Source organism: Pan paniscus, chromosome 10, assembly GCF_029289425.2.
Source record: "Pan paniscus chromosome 10, NHGRI_mPanPan1-v2.0_pri, whole genome shotgun sequence".
Lineage (NCBI taxonomy): Eukaryota > Metazoa > Chordata > Mammalia > Primates > Hominidae > Pan > Pan paniscus.
In genome coordinates this window covers 24,215,006-24,225,779 of record NC_073259.2, presented here as the reverse complement: position 1 = coordinate 24,225,779, position 10,774 = coordinate 24,215,006, and the positions used below count along the sequence as shown (strand labels likewise).

General features: G+C 42.1%; 1 pseudogene; it reads right to left on the bottom strand.

Annotated features, from left to right (window-relative positions):
• Positions 1 to 4,242: 4,242 nt before the first annotated feature.
• LOC129393494 (large ribosomal subunit protein eL19-like) lies at positions 4,243 to 7,705 on the bottom strand (annotated as a pseudogene).
• Positions 7,706 to 10,774: the final 3,069 nt, after the last annotated feature.

Genomic DNA, 10,774 nt, shown 5'->3' with positions numbered 1-10,774 from the left:
AGGCATGCTTCCTTGTTTTTTATTCTTTTTTTTTGTCTCCTCTGACTGTGTAATTTTGTTTATATGTATTTTTTCTTTATTTCTTCTAAAATAAAACCAGGATACATGTGCAGAACGTGCAGGTTTGTTACATAGGTGTACATGTGCCATGCTGGTTTGCTGCACCTATTGACCCATCCTCTAATTTCCCTCCCCTCACCCCCCACACCTCAAAAGGCCCTAGTGTGTGTTGCTCCCCTCTCTGTGTCCATGTGTTCTGAACGTTCAGCTCCCACATGAGAACATGTGGTGTTTGGTTTTCTGTTTCTGTGTTAGTTTGCTGAGGATGATGGGTTCCAGCTTCATCCATGTCCCTATGAAGTACATGATAGCATTCTTTTCTATGGCTGTGTAGTAGTCCATGGTGTATATGTACCACATTTTCTTTATCCAGTCTGTCATTGATGGGCATTTGGGTTGGTTCCATGTCTTTGCTATTGTAAATAGTGCTGTAATAAACATATACGTGTGTGTGTCTATATAGTAGAATGATTTATAATCCTCTGGATATATACCCAGTAATGAGATTGCTTGGTCAAATGGTATTTCTGGTTCTAGATCCTTGAGGAATCACCATACTGTCTTCCACAATGATTGTACTAATTTACATTCCCAAAAACAGTGTAAAAGTGTTGCTATTTCTCCACAGCCTTGCCCATATCTATTGTTTCCTGACTTTTTGACAATCGCCATTCTTACTGGTGTGAGATGGTATCTCATTGTGATTTTGATTTGCATTTCTCTGGTGATCAGTGACATTGGGCTTTTTGTTATATGTTTGTTGGCTGTGTTAATGTCTTCTTTTGAGAAGTGTCTGTTCATATCCTTTGGCCACTTTTTGATGGGGTTGTCTTTTTCTTGTAAATATGTTTAAGTTCCTTGTAAATTCTGGACATTAGACATTTGTAAGATGGGTAGATTTCAAAAATTTTCTCCCATTCTGTAGGTTGCCTGTTCACTCTGATGATGGTTTCTTTTGCTGTTCAGAAGCTCTTTAGTTTAATTAGATCTCATTTGTCAATTATGACTTTTGTTGCAATTGCTTTTGGCGTTTTCCTCATGAAGTCTTTGCCCATGCCTATGTCCTGAATTATGGTATTGCCTAGGTTTTCTTCTAGGGATTTTATGGCTTTGGGTTTTACATTTAAGTCTTTAATCCATATTGAGTTAATTTTTGTATAAGGTATAAAGAAGGGGTCCAGTTTCAATTTTCTGCATATGGCTATCCAGTTTTCCCAGCACCATTTACTAAATAGGAGATCATTTCCCCATTGCTTGTTTTTCTCAGGTTTGTTGGAGAACAGATGGTTGTAGATGTTTGGTGTTATTTCCAAAGTCTCTGTTTTGCTCCACTGGTCTGTATGTCTGTTTTGGTACCAGTACCATGTTGTTTTATTTGCTGTAGCCTTGTAATATAGTTTGAAGTCAGGTAGCGTGATGTCTCCAGCTTTGCTGTTTTTACTTAGGATTGTCTTGACTATATGGGATCTTCTCTGATTCCACATGAAATTTAAAATAGTTTTTTCTAATTCTGTGAAGAATGTCAATGGTAGTTTGAGGGACTAGCACTGAACCTATAAATTACTTTGGGCAGTGTGGCCATTTTTGCAATGTTGATTCTTCCTATCCATGAGCACAGAATGTTTTTCCATTTGTTTATGTCCTCTCTTATTTCCCTGAGCAGTGGTTTGTAATTCTCCTTGAAGAGGTCCTTCACATCCCTTGTTAGCTGTATTCCTAGGTATTTTATTCTCTTTGCAGTGATTGTGAATGGGAGTTCATTCATGATTTGGCTCTCTGCTTACCTATTGGGGTAAAGGAATGCTTGTGATTTTTGCACATACTGATTTTGTATCCTGAGACTTTGCTGAAGTTGCTTATCAGTTCAAGAAGTGTTTGGGCTGAGATGATGGGCTTTTCTAAATATAAAACCATGTCATCTGCCAACAGAGACATCTTGACTTTCTCTCTTCTTATTGAATACACAGTCAGAGGAGACAAAAGAAAAAAAAAAACAAGGAAGCATGCCTACAGGACCTAGAAAATAGCCTCAAAAGGGCAAATCTAAGAGTTATTGGCTTTAAAGAGGAGGTAGAGAGAGAGAGAAAGAGTTAGAAAGTTTATTCAAAGGGATAATAACAGGGAACTTCTCAAGACTAGAGAAAGATATCAATATCCAAATATAAGAAGGGTATAGAACACCAAGCAGATTTAACCTGAAGAAGACTATCTCAAGGCACTTAATGATCAAACTCCCAAAAGTCAAAGATAAATAAAGGATCTGAAAGGCATCAAGAGATTGCCCTGGTCAGAACTTCCAATACTATGTTGAATAGGAGTGGTGAGAGAGGGCATCCTTGTCTTGTACCAGTTTTCAAAGGGAATACTTCCAGCTTTTGCCCATTCCATATGATGTTGGTGGTGGATTTTTCATAAATGGCTCTTACTATTATGAGATATGTTCCATCAATACCTAGTTTATTGAGAGTTTTTAACTTGAAGGGATGTTGAATTTTATTAAAGGGGTTTTCTGCATCTATTGAGATAATCATGTAGTTTTTGTCTTTGGTTCTGTTTATGTAATGGACTATGTTTATTGATTTACATATGTTGAACCAGCTTTTCATCCCAGGGATGAAGGTGACTTGATCGTGGTGGATAAATTTTTTGATGTGCTGCTGGATTTGTTTTGCCAGTATTTTATTGAAGATTTTTGCACTGATGTTCATTAGGGATATTGGCCTGAAGTTTTCTCTTTTTATTTTGTCTCCTCCTGGTTTTGGTATCAGGTTGATGCTGGCTTCATAAAATGAGTCAGGCAGGAGTCCTTCCTTTTCAATTGTTTGGAATAGTTTCAGAAGGAATGGTATCAGCTCCTCTTTGTATTTCTGGTAGAATTCAGCTGTGAATCCATCTGGTCCTGGACTTTTTTTTGTGAAGCTCTTAATTACTGCCTGATTTTCAGAGCTTGTTATTGGTCTATTCTGGGATTCACCTTATTCCTGGATTGGTCTTGGTAGGGTGTATGTGTCCAGAAATTTATTAATTTCTGCATCAATTTCAGACCTTGTTATTGGTCTATTTAGGGATTTGACTTATTCTTGCTTTAGTCTTGGAAGGGTGTATGTGTCCAGGAATTTATCATTTTCTTCTAGATTTTCCAGTTTATTTGCATAGTGGTCTTTATAGTATTCTCTGATGGTAGTTTGTATTTCTGTGGGGTCAGGGGTGATATCACCTTTTTTATTGTGTCTATTAAATTTTTATCTCTTTTCTTCTTTATTAGTCTAGCTAGTGCTCTATTTTGTTAATTTTTTCAAAAAACCAGCTCCTGGATTCATTGATCTTTTTTTTTTTTCTTTGGAGGGTTTTCGTGTCTCTATTTTCTTCAATACTGCTCTGATCTTAGTTATTTCTTATCTTCTGCTGGATTTTGGAATACATTGCTCTTGCTTCTCTAATGCTTTTAATTGTGTTGTTAGGGTGTCAGTTTGAGATCCTTCTAGCTTTCTGATATGGGCATTTAGTGCTATAAATTTCCCTCTTAACACTGCTTTAGCTGTGTCCCAGAGATTCTGGTACATTGTCTTTTTGTTCCCATTGGTTTCAAAGAACTTCCTTATTTCTGCCTTAATTTCATTATTTACCCAGGAGTCATTCAGCAGCAGGTTGTTCAGTTTCCATGTAATTGTGTGGTTTTGAGTGAGTTTCTTAATCCTGAGTTCTAATTTGATTGCACTGTGGTCTGAGAGACTGTTATAATTTCAGTTCTTTTTCATTTGCTGAGGAGTGTTTTACTTCCAATTATGTGGTTGATTTTAGAATAAGGGCCAAGTGGCACTGAGAAGAATGTACATTCTGTTGATTTGGGATAGAGACTTCTGTAGATGTCTACTAGGTCCACTTGATCCAGAGCTGAGTTCAAGTCCTGAATATCCTTGTTAATTTTCTGTCTTGTTGATCTGTCTAACACTGACAATGGGGTGTTACAGTATCCTACTATTATTACGTGGGAGTCTACATCTTTTCACAGATCTCTACGAAAGGAGATCTTTAATGAAAGAGAAATTTTATGGATCTGGGTGCTCCTGTATTGGGCGCATATATATTCAGAATAGTTAGCTCTTCTTTTTGAACTGTTCCCTTTTCCATTATGTAATGCCCTTTTTTGTCTTTTTGGATCTTTGTTATTTTTAAAATCTGTTTTGTTAGAGACTAGGATTGCAACCCCTGCTTTTTTTTTTTTTTTTTTTTTTTTTTTTTGCTTTCCATTTGCTTGGTAAATTTTCCTCCATCCCTTTATTTTGAGCCTGTGTGTGTCTTTGCACATAATATGGGTCTCCTGAATACAGCACACTTATGGGTCTTGACTCCTTACGCAATTTGCCAGTCTGTGTCTTTTAACTGGGGCATTTAGCCCATTTACATTTCAGGTTAGTATTGTTATGTGTGAATTTGGTCCTGTCTTCATGATACTATTTGGTTATTTTGCACACTAGTTGATGTAGTTTCTTTGTAGTGTTGTTAGTCTTTATATTTTGGTGTGTTTTTGCAGTGGCTGGTACTGGTTTTTCCTTTCCATATTTACTGCTTGTTTCAGGAGCCCTTGTGGGGCAGGTCTGGTGGTGACTCGGGATTTGCTTTTCTGGAAAAGATTTTATTTCTCCTTCACTTATGAAGCTTAGTTTGGCTGGATATGATATTCTGGGTTGAAAATTCTTTTCTTTAAGAATGTTGAATATTGGCCCCCAATCTCTTCTGGCTTGTAGAGTTTCTGTTGAGAGATCCACTGTTAGTCTGATGGGCTTCCCTTTGTAGGTGACCTGGTCTTTCTCTCTGGCAGCCCTTAACACTTTTTCCTTCATTTCAACCTTGGAGAATCTGATGATTATGTGTCTTGGGGTTGATCTTCTTGTGGAGTATCTTAATGGTGTTCTCTGTATTTCCCGAATTTGAATGTTGGCCTGTTTTGCTAGGTTGGGGAAGTTCTCCTGGATAATATCCTGAAGTGTGTTTTCCAGCTTGTTTCCATTCTCCCCATCTCCTTCTGGTACTCCAGTCAAGGTTCGGTCTTTTTATGAAGTCCCATATTCTTGGAGGCTTTGTTCATTCCTTTTCATTCTTTTTTCTCTATTCTTGTCTACATGTCTTATTTCAGTAAGGTGGTTTTCCCAGTCTGATATCCTTTCTACTGCTCAGTCAATTCAGCTGTTGATGCTTATGTATGCTTTACAAGGTTCTTGTGCTGTGTTTTTCATCCCTATCTGGTTGTTTATGTTTCTCTCTAATCTGTTTTTTTTTTTTTTTTTTTTTTTTTTTTACAGACAAAGGGGGAGGTTTTATTTCTTGGTCTCTTCCTCTTTGGACAAAGTCTTGATGATCTCCTTCTTGGCCTGGAGGTGCTCTTCATGGCGCTTGCATGCTTCCTTGGTCTTAGACCTGCGGGCCTCAGCCTGGTCAGCCAGGAGCTTCTTGCGGGCCTTGTAAGCCTTCAGCTTGTGGATGTGTTCCATGAGAATCTGCTTGTTTTTGAACACATTTCCCTTCACCTTCAGGTACAGGCTGTGATACATGTGGCGATCAATCTTCTTAGATTCATGGTACCTTCTGAGCAGCCAGCACAAAATCCTCATTCTCCTCATCCATGTGACCTTCTCTGGCATTCGGGCATTGGCTGTACCCTTCCGCTTACCTATGCCCATGTGCCTGCCCTTCTGGCGGGCCAAGGTGTTTTTCTGGCATCAAGCCTGGGAATGGTCCGTCACAGGCTTGCAGATGATCAGCCCATCTTTGATGAGCTTCTGGATCCGCTGACGGGAGTTGGCATTGGCGATTTCATTGGTCTCATTGGGGTCTAACCAGACCTTCTTGGCACAGCCGAAGACACTAGAGGTGAGCATCTTCTGAAGCCTGAGCATACTCATGGCTGCGGCTGCAGCAGCGAAAGGAAAGAGCGCTAATCTGGTTATTCTAGTTAGCATTTCCTCTAACCTTTTTATCAAGGTTCTTAGCTTTGCATTGGATTAGAACAATCTCCTTTAGCTCATGGTAGTTTTTCATTACCCATCTTCTGAAGCCTACTTCTGTCAATTCATCTATCTGACCCTCTGTCCAACTCTGCACCCTTGATGGGGAGATGTTGTGATCATTTGGAGAAGAGGCACTCTGGCCTTTTGGGTTTTCAGGATTTTTTTTCATTGATTTTTTCTCATCTTTGTGAGTTTGTCTAGTTTCGGTCTTTGAGGCTGCTAACTGTCAGAAGGGGTTTTGTGGGGACCTTTTTTTGGTTGTTGTTGTTAATGCTGTTGTTGTCACTTTCTGCTTGTTTGTTTTTATTTCAGTAGTCAGGTCTCTCTTCTGTAGGGCTGTTGCCATTTGCTGGGGGTCCACTTCAGGCTGTATTCATCTGATTCACTCCTTTGCCTGGACATGTCACTCAAAGAGGCTGGAACACAGCAAAGATGTGTACCTGTTTCTTCTTCTGGGACCTCTGACCTTGAGGGACACCAACCTGATGCCAGGAGGATTGCTCCTGTATAGGGTGTCTTTCAACCCTTGTTTGAGGATCTCACCCAGTTGGGTGGCATGGGGAGCAGGACCCATTTAATGAAGAACTTTGTCCCTTGATGGAAAGGGTGTGTTTTGCTGGGGGAAAACCCACTCATCTGGGCTGCCTGGATTCCTCAGAACTACCAGGAGGAAAGGCTAAGTCTCCTGGTTCGTAAAGACTGTGGTCACCCCTCCCCCTAGGGGCTCAGGCCCTGGGAGATCCAAATTCTGTCCCTGAGCCTCTGGCTGGACTTATTGGAGATCTTGTGGGGACGCCCTGCCTACTGATGAAGGATGGGTCTGGGTTGGACCTAAAGAGGCATTCTGGCCACAGACTGCCACAGCTGGTGTGTTGGGCTGTGGGGACAAGTCTTGGGACCAAGCCTTCCTGCCTACCTGGCTCCAGCAGGGAGAAAGCGCAACCTGGAGCTGTAGAAATGGATGCCACCCTGCCCCCACCCATGGAGCTTAGCATGTTAGGCAGTTGTGAGTCCCAGTGCTGGTTGCTGCCTCTCCTTCAAAGAGCTCAAATGGCTTAGACAGCAGGCTGCGGCAGCTGTTGCTGGTCGTCTATCCTCCTGAGTTGGGTAGGCTTAAGCAGATTTGAACTGAGAGGCTGTTAAGAATCTGTGTGTTCTGGGGCTGACACGCTAGGCCCCGGTGGTACGGGTTCATGAGTGGGATCTTCCGCTCTATGGGTTGCACAGTTCCGTGGAAAAAGCAGTTTCTCTGGCTGAATAGTGTGCTCAATCACCACCTCCCTTGGTTGGTGGGAGGGGGGTTCCCCTTCCCCGTGTGGGTCTCAGGTGGGCTGCCACACCACACTGTTCTTCCTTCTCTCCATGGGTCACACTAGCCTTCTAGTCAATTTTGTTTTCTGTTTTTTTTTTTTTTTTTTGAGACAGAGTCTTACTCTGTTGCTCAGGCTGGAGTGCAGTGGTATGATCTCAGCTCACTGCAACCTCTGCCTTCCGGGTTCAAGTGAGTCTCCTGCCTGGGATTACAGGCACGCACTATGGTGCCCAGCTAATTTTTATATTTTTAGTGGAGAGGGAGTTTCACCATGTTGGCCAGGCTGGTCTCAAACTCCTGACCTCAGGTGATCCACCTGCCTTGGCTTCCCAAAGTGCTGGGATTACAGGTGTAAGCCACTATGCCTAGCTTTCAAGTCAATTTTGATGAGAGAACCTGGATACCTTAGTTGACAGTGAAGGATTCACACACTTATTATGGTTTTCTCTGATGGGAGCCTCCAAACAGCACTCCTTCTATTTGGCTATCTTGGCTCCAATCTTGACTGTGTATTTTTAAATAGCTTGTCTTAAAGCTCACTAATTCTTTCTTCTGCTTAATTAATTCTGCTATTAAAAGTCTTTGATGCATTATTCAATATGTTTATTGCATTTTCCAACTCCAGAACTTCTGCTTGATACTTTTTAATTATTTCAATCTCTTCATTGAATTATCTGGTAGAATTCTGAATTCCTTCTCTGTGTTATTTTTAATTTCTTTGAGTTTCTTCAAAACACCTATTTTCAATTCTCTATTTAAAAGGTCACATATCTCTGTTTCTCCAGGACTGTTCTGGTGCCTTATTTAGTTCATTTGGTGAGGTCATGTTTTCCTCGGTGGTCTTGATGCCTTGTAGATGTTTGTCTTTGTCTGGGCATTGAGGAGTTAGGTATTTATAGTAGCCTGCACGATTTGGGCTTGTTTTTACCCATCCTCCTTGGGAAGTCTTTCCAGTCTTTTTTAAAAGGAGTTGATTGTTGTAATCTTAGCTGTATCTGCATTAGGGGCTACTCTAAGCTCAGTAACACCATGGTCCTTGTAGACTCATGGAAGTTTCACCTTGATGGTCTTCGATAAGATCTGGAAGAATTCTCTTGATTACAAAGCACAGACTCTTGTTCTCTTCTCTTACTTTCTCCCAAAGAAATGGAGTTTCTCAGTTCTGCATTGTCTGGAGCTGGAGGTGGGGTGACATAAGCACCTCTGTGGCCACCACCAGTGGGACTGTGCTAGGCTAGAACTGAAGCCAGCACAGTATAGCACTGGGTCTCACCCAAGGTCTGCTGTAACCACTACATGGCTACTGCCTGTGTTCCCTTAAGGTCTTTGGGGCTCTACAATCAGCAGATTGCAAAACCATCCAAGCTTGTATCCTCCCCTTCAGGAAGGTAAGTTCCCCTATGTCCTGGGCCGTTCAAGAGGTGCCAGCTGGGAGCCATGGACTGGAGTAAAAAACCTTAGAAGTCCACCTGATGTTCTATTTTACTGCACCTGAACTGGCACTCAAACCATGAGACATGGTCCTTTGCACTCTTCCCTCCCCTTTCCACAGGTAAAGGAGCCTCACCCCATGGCTACCACCACTACAGGCCCATGGGGAGTACTGTCTGACTGTTGTCAGTGTTCCCTCGAGGCCCAAGGGCTCTTCAGTCAGCTTGTGGTAAATGTTGCCTGGCCTGGGTCTAACCCTTCAGGGAAGTGTCCTCGTCTGTGGCCCAGGGCAGGTTCTGAAATGCCCTCCATGAGCCAAATCCTGGAATTAGAGACCCCAAGATCCCACTAGGTTCTCCATCCCTCTTTGGCCAAGCTGCTACCTAAGGTGCAAGACAAAGTCCCCTTGGCCTTCTTGTCCACTTTTCTCAAGAAGCAGGAGTCTCTCCCCATAGACACCATAGCTGGGAATGTGCTGAGTCTTACCTGAAACCAGCAAGTTTCAGAGTCTCACCCAAGCTCCATGGCATGCTACCTTGGTATTGCTGCTGGTTTTTCAGAACCAAAGGGCTCTTTAGTCAGCAGATGATGGGTCCTACAGGACTGGCTCCTTCCCTTCAAGGAAGTACGTTCTCTTTTGTCCCAGGGCAGGCATGGTGATGTCATCTGGGAGCAAGGGCCTGGAGAGGTGGCTTCACTACTCTGACTGGTGCCCTTATCCTACTGTGGCTGGGCTAGTATTCAAGACAGAGTCCTCTTTACTCTTCTCTTTCCTCCTCTCAAGCGAAAGAGGGTGTCTTTTTAATTCACGAGCTGTGCAGCCTGGGGTTGGAGAGAGGTGGCACAAGCACTCTCTTAGCTGCCCTGGCTGGTGTCTCACTAGGTCATGTGCTCCCCAAGTCCACTGGTACCAAGCCCAGCACAGCATTAGGTCTTGCCTAGGAATTGCAGTCTTTGTGGCCTAGGCAGCCTTTGCCTTTCAAGTTTATTTAGAACCCCAGAACACTTTAGCCCATGGCAGCAAGGCTTGCTGAAAGTCAAGTTCTGATTGCTGGGATGGGCAATTCCCCTCTGGATAGGGCTGGCTTAAATACTTCCTCCATCAATGGGCATCAGCTGAGTTCAGCCCGGTTTTGCTCAATGCTATGACAGAGTAGCACTAAGTTCAATGCAGTGTCTCACAATTGCTAAACTTTTCCTTTCCCAAAAGCACAGATTCTCTTTCTTTGTCAGGCAGCTGCTGCCAGGGATGGGGCAGGGGTGGTGTGGAAGATTCGAGACTGTCTTTTCTCCCCTCTTCAGTGCATCTTTCAGCGACATGAAGTTAAAACCAGGTATTATGAGTGCTCACCTGATTTTTGGTTGTTATGAAGGTGTTTTTTAAAAAAATGTAGGTATGTTGTTAAATTGGTGTTCCTTCCAGGGAAACAACTGGTGGAAACTTCTATTCAGCCCTCTTGCTCCACCTCTCCTATACATTGTTTTAAGCAGTGAGTTTATGGTACTTTGTTATAGCAGCAATAGGAAACTAGTACGCTAAGGAAACTGCACTCCCAACTGGGAGAGAGTGCTGCCTTATTCCTACTTTGACAGCCTTCTCTGGGCAGTCAATACATTTGCCACTGTAGGCACTTGATTGATATACAGTTAACTGTGCCTTTTGAGGTCTTTCTGTCCTTTACTGTTCCATTGTAACACCCATTGTAGGTAAAGTGATAACAAACTCTGCTCTGTGATCTCAAAGGAATGAACGGAGAGTAGGCCTTAACTTTTAGGTTGCTAATATTTCTGGATATTAAGTGTAACTCTTACAAGCAACAGCTTGTTAAAATTATTTTAAAATTTAATTAAGGACAATTTCTTTTTACAGGAAAATTTTGCCTCCTTACTTATAGTTTTTTTTATTTCCTTGCTCCAACTGCATTTTCATTATTGGTTCTGTTCATATGTTAAAATTTAATAA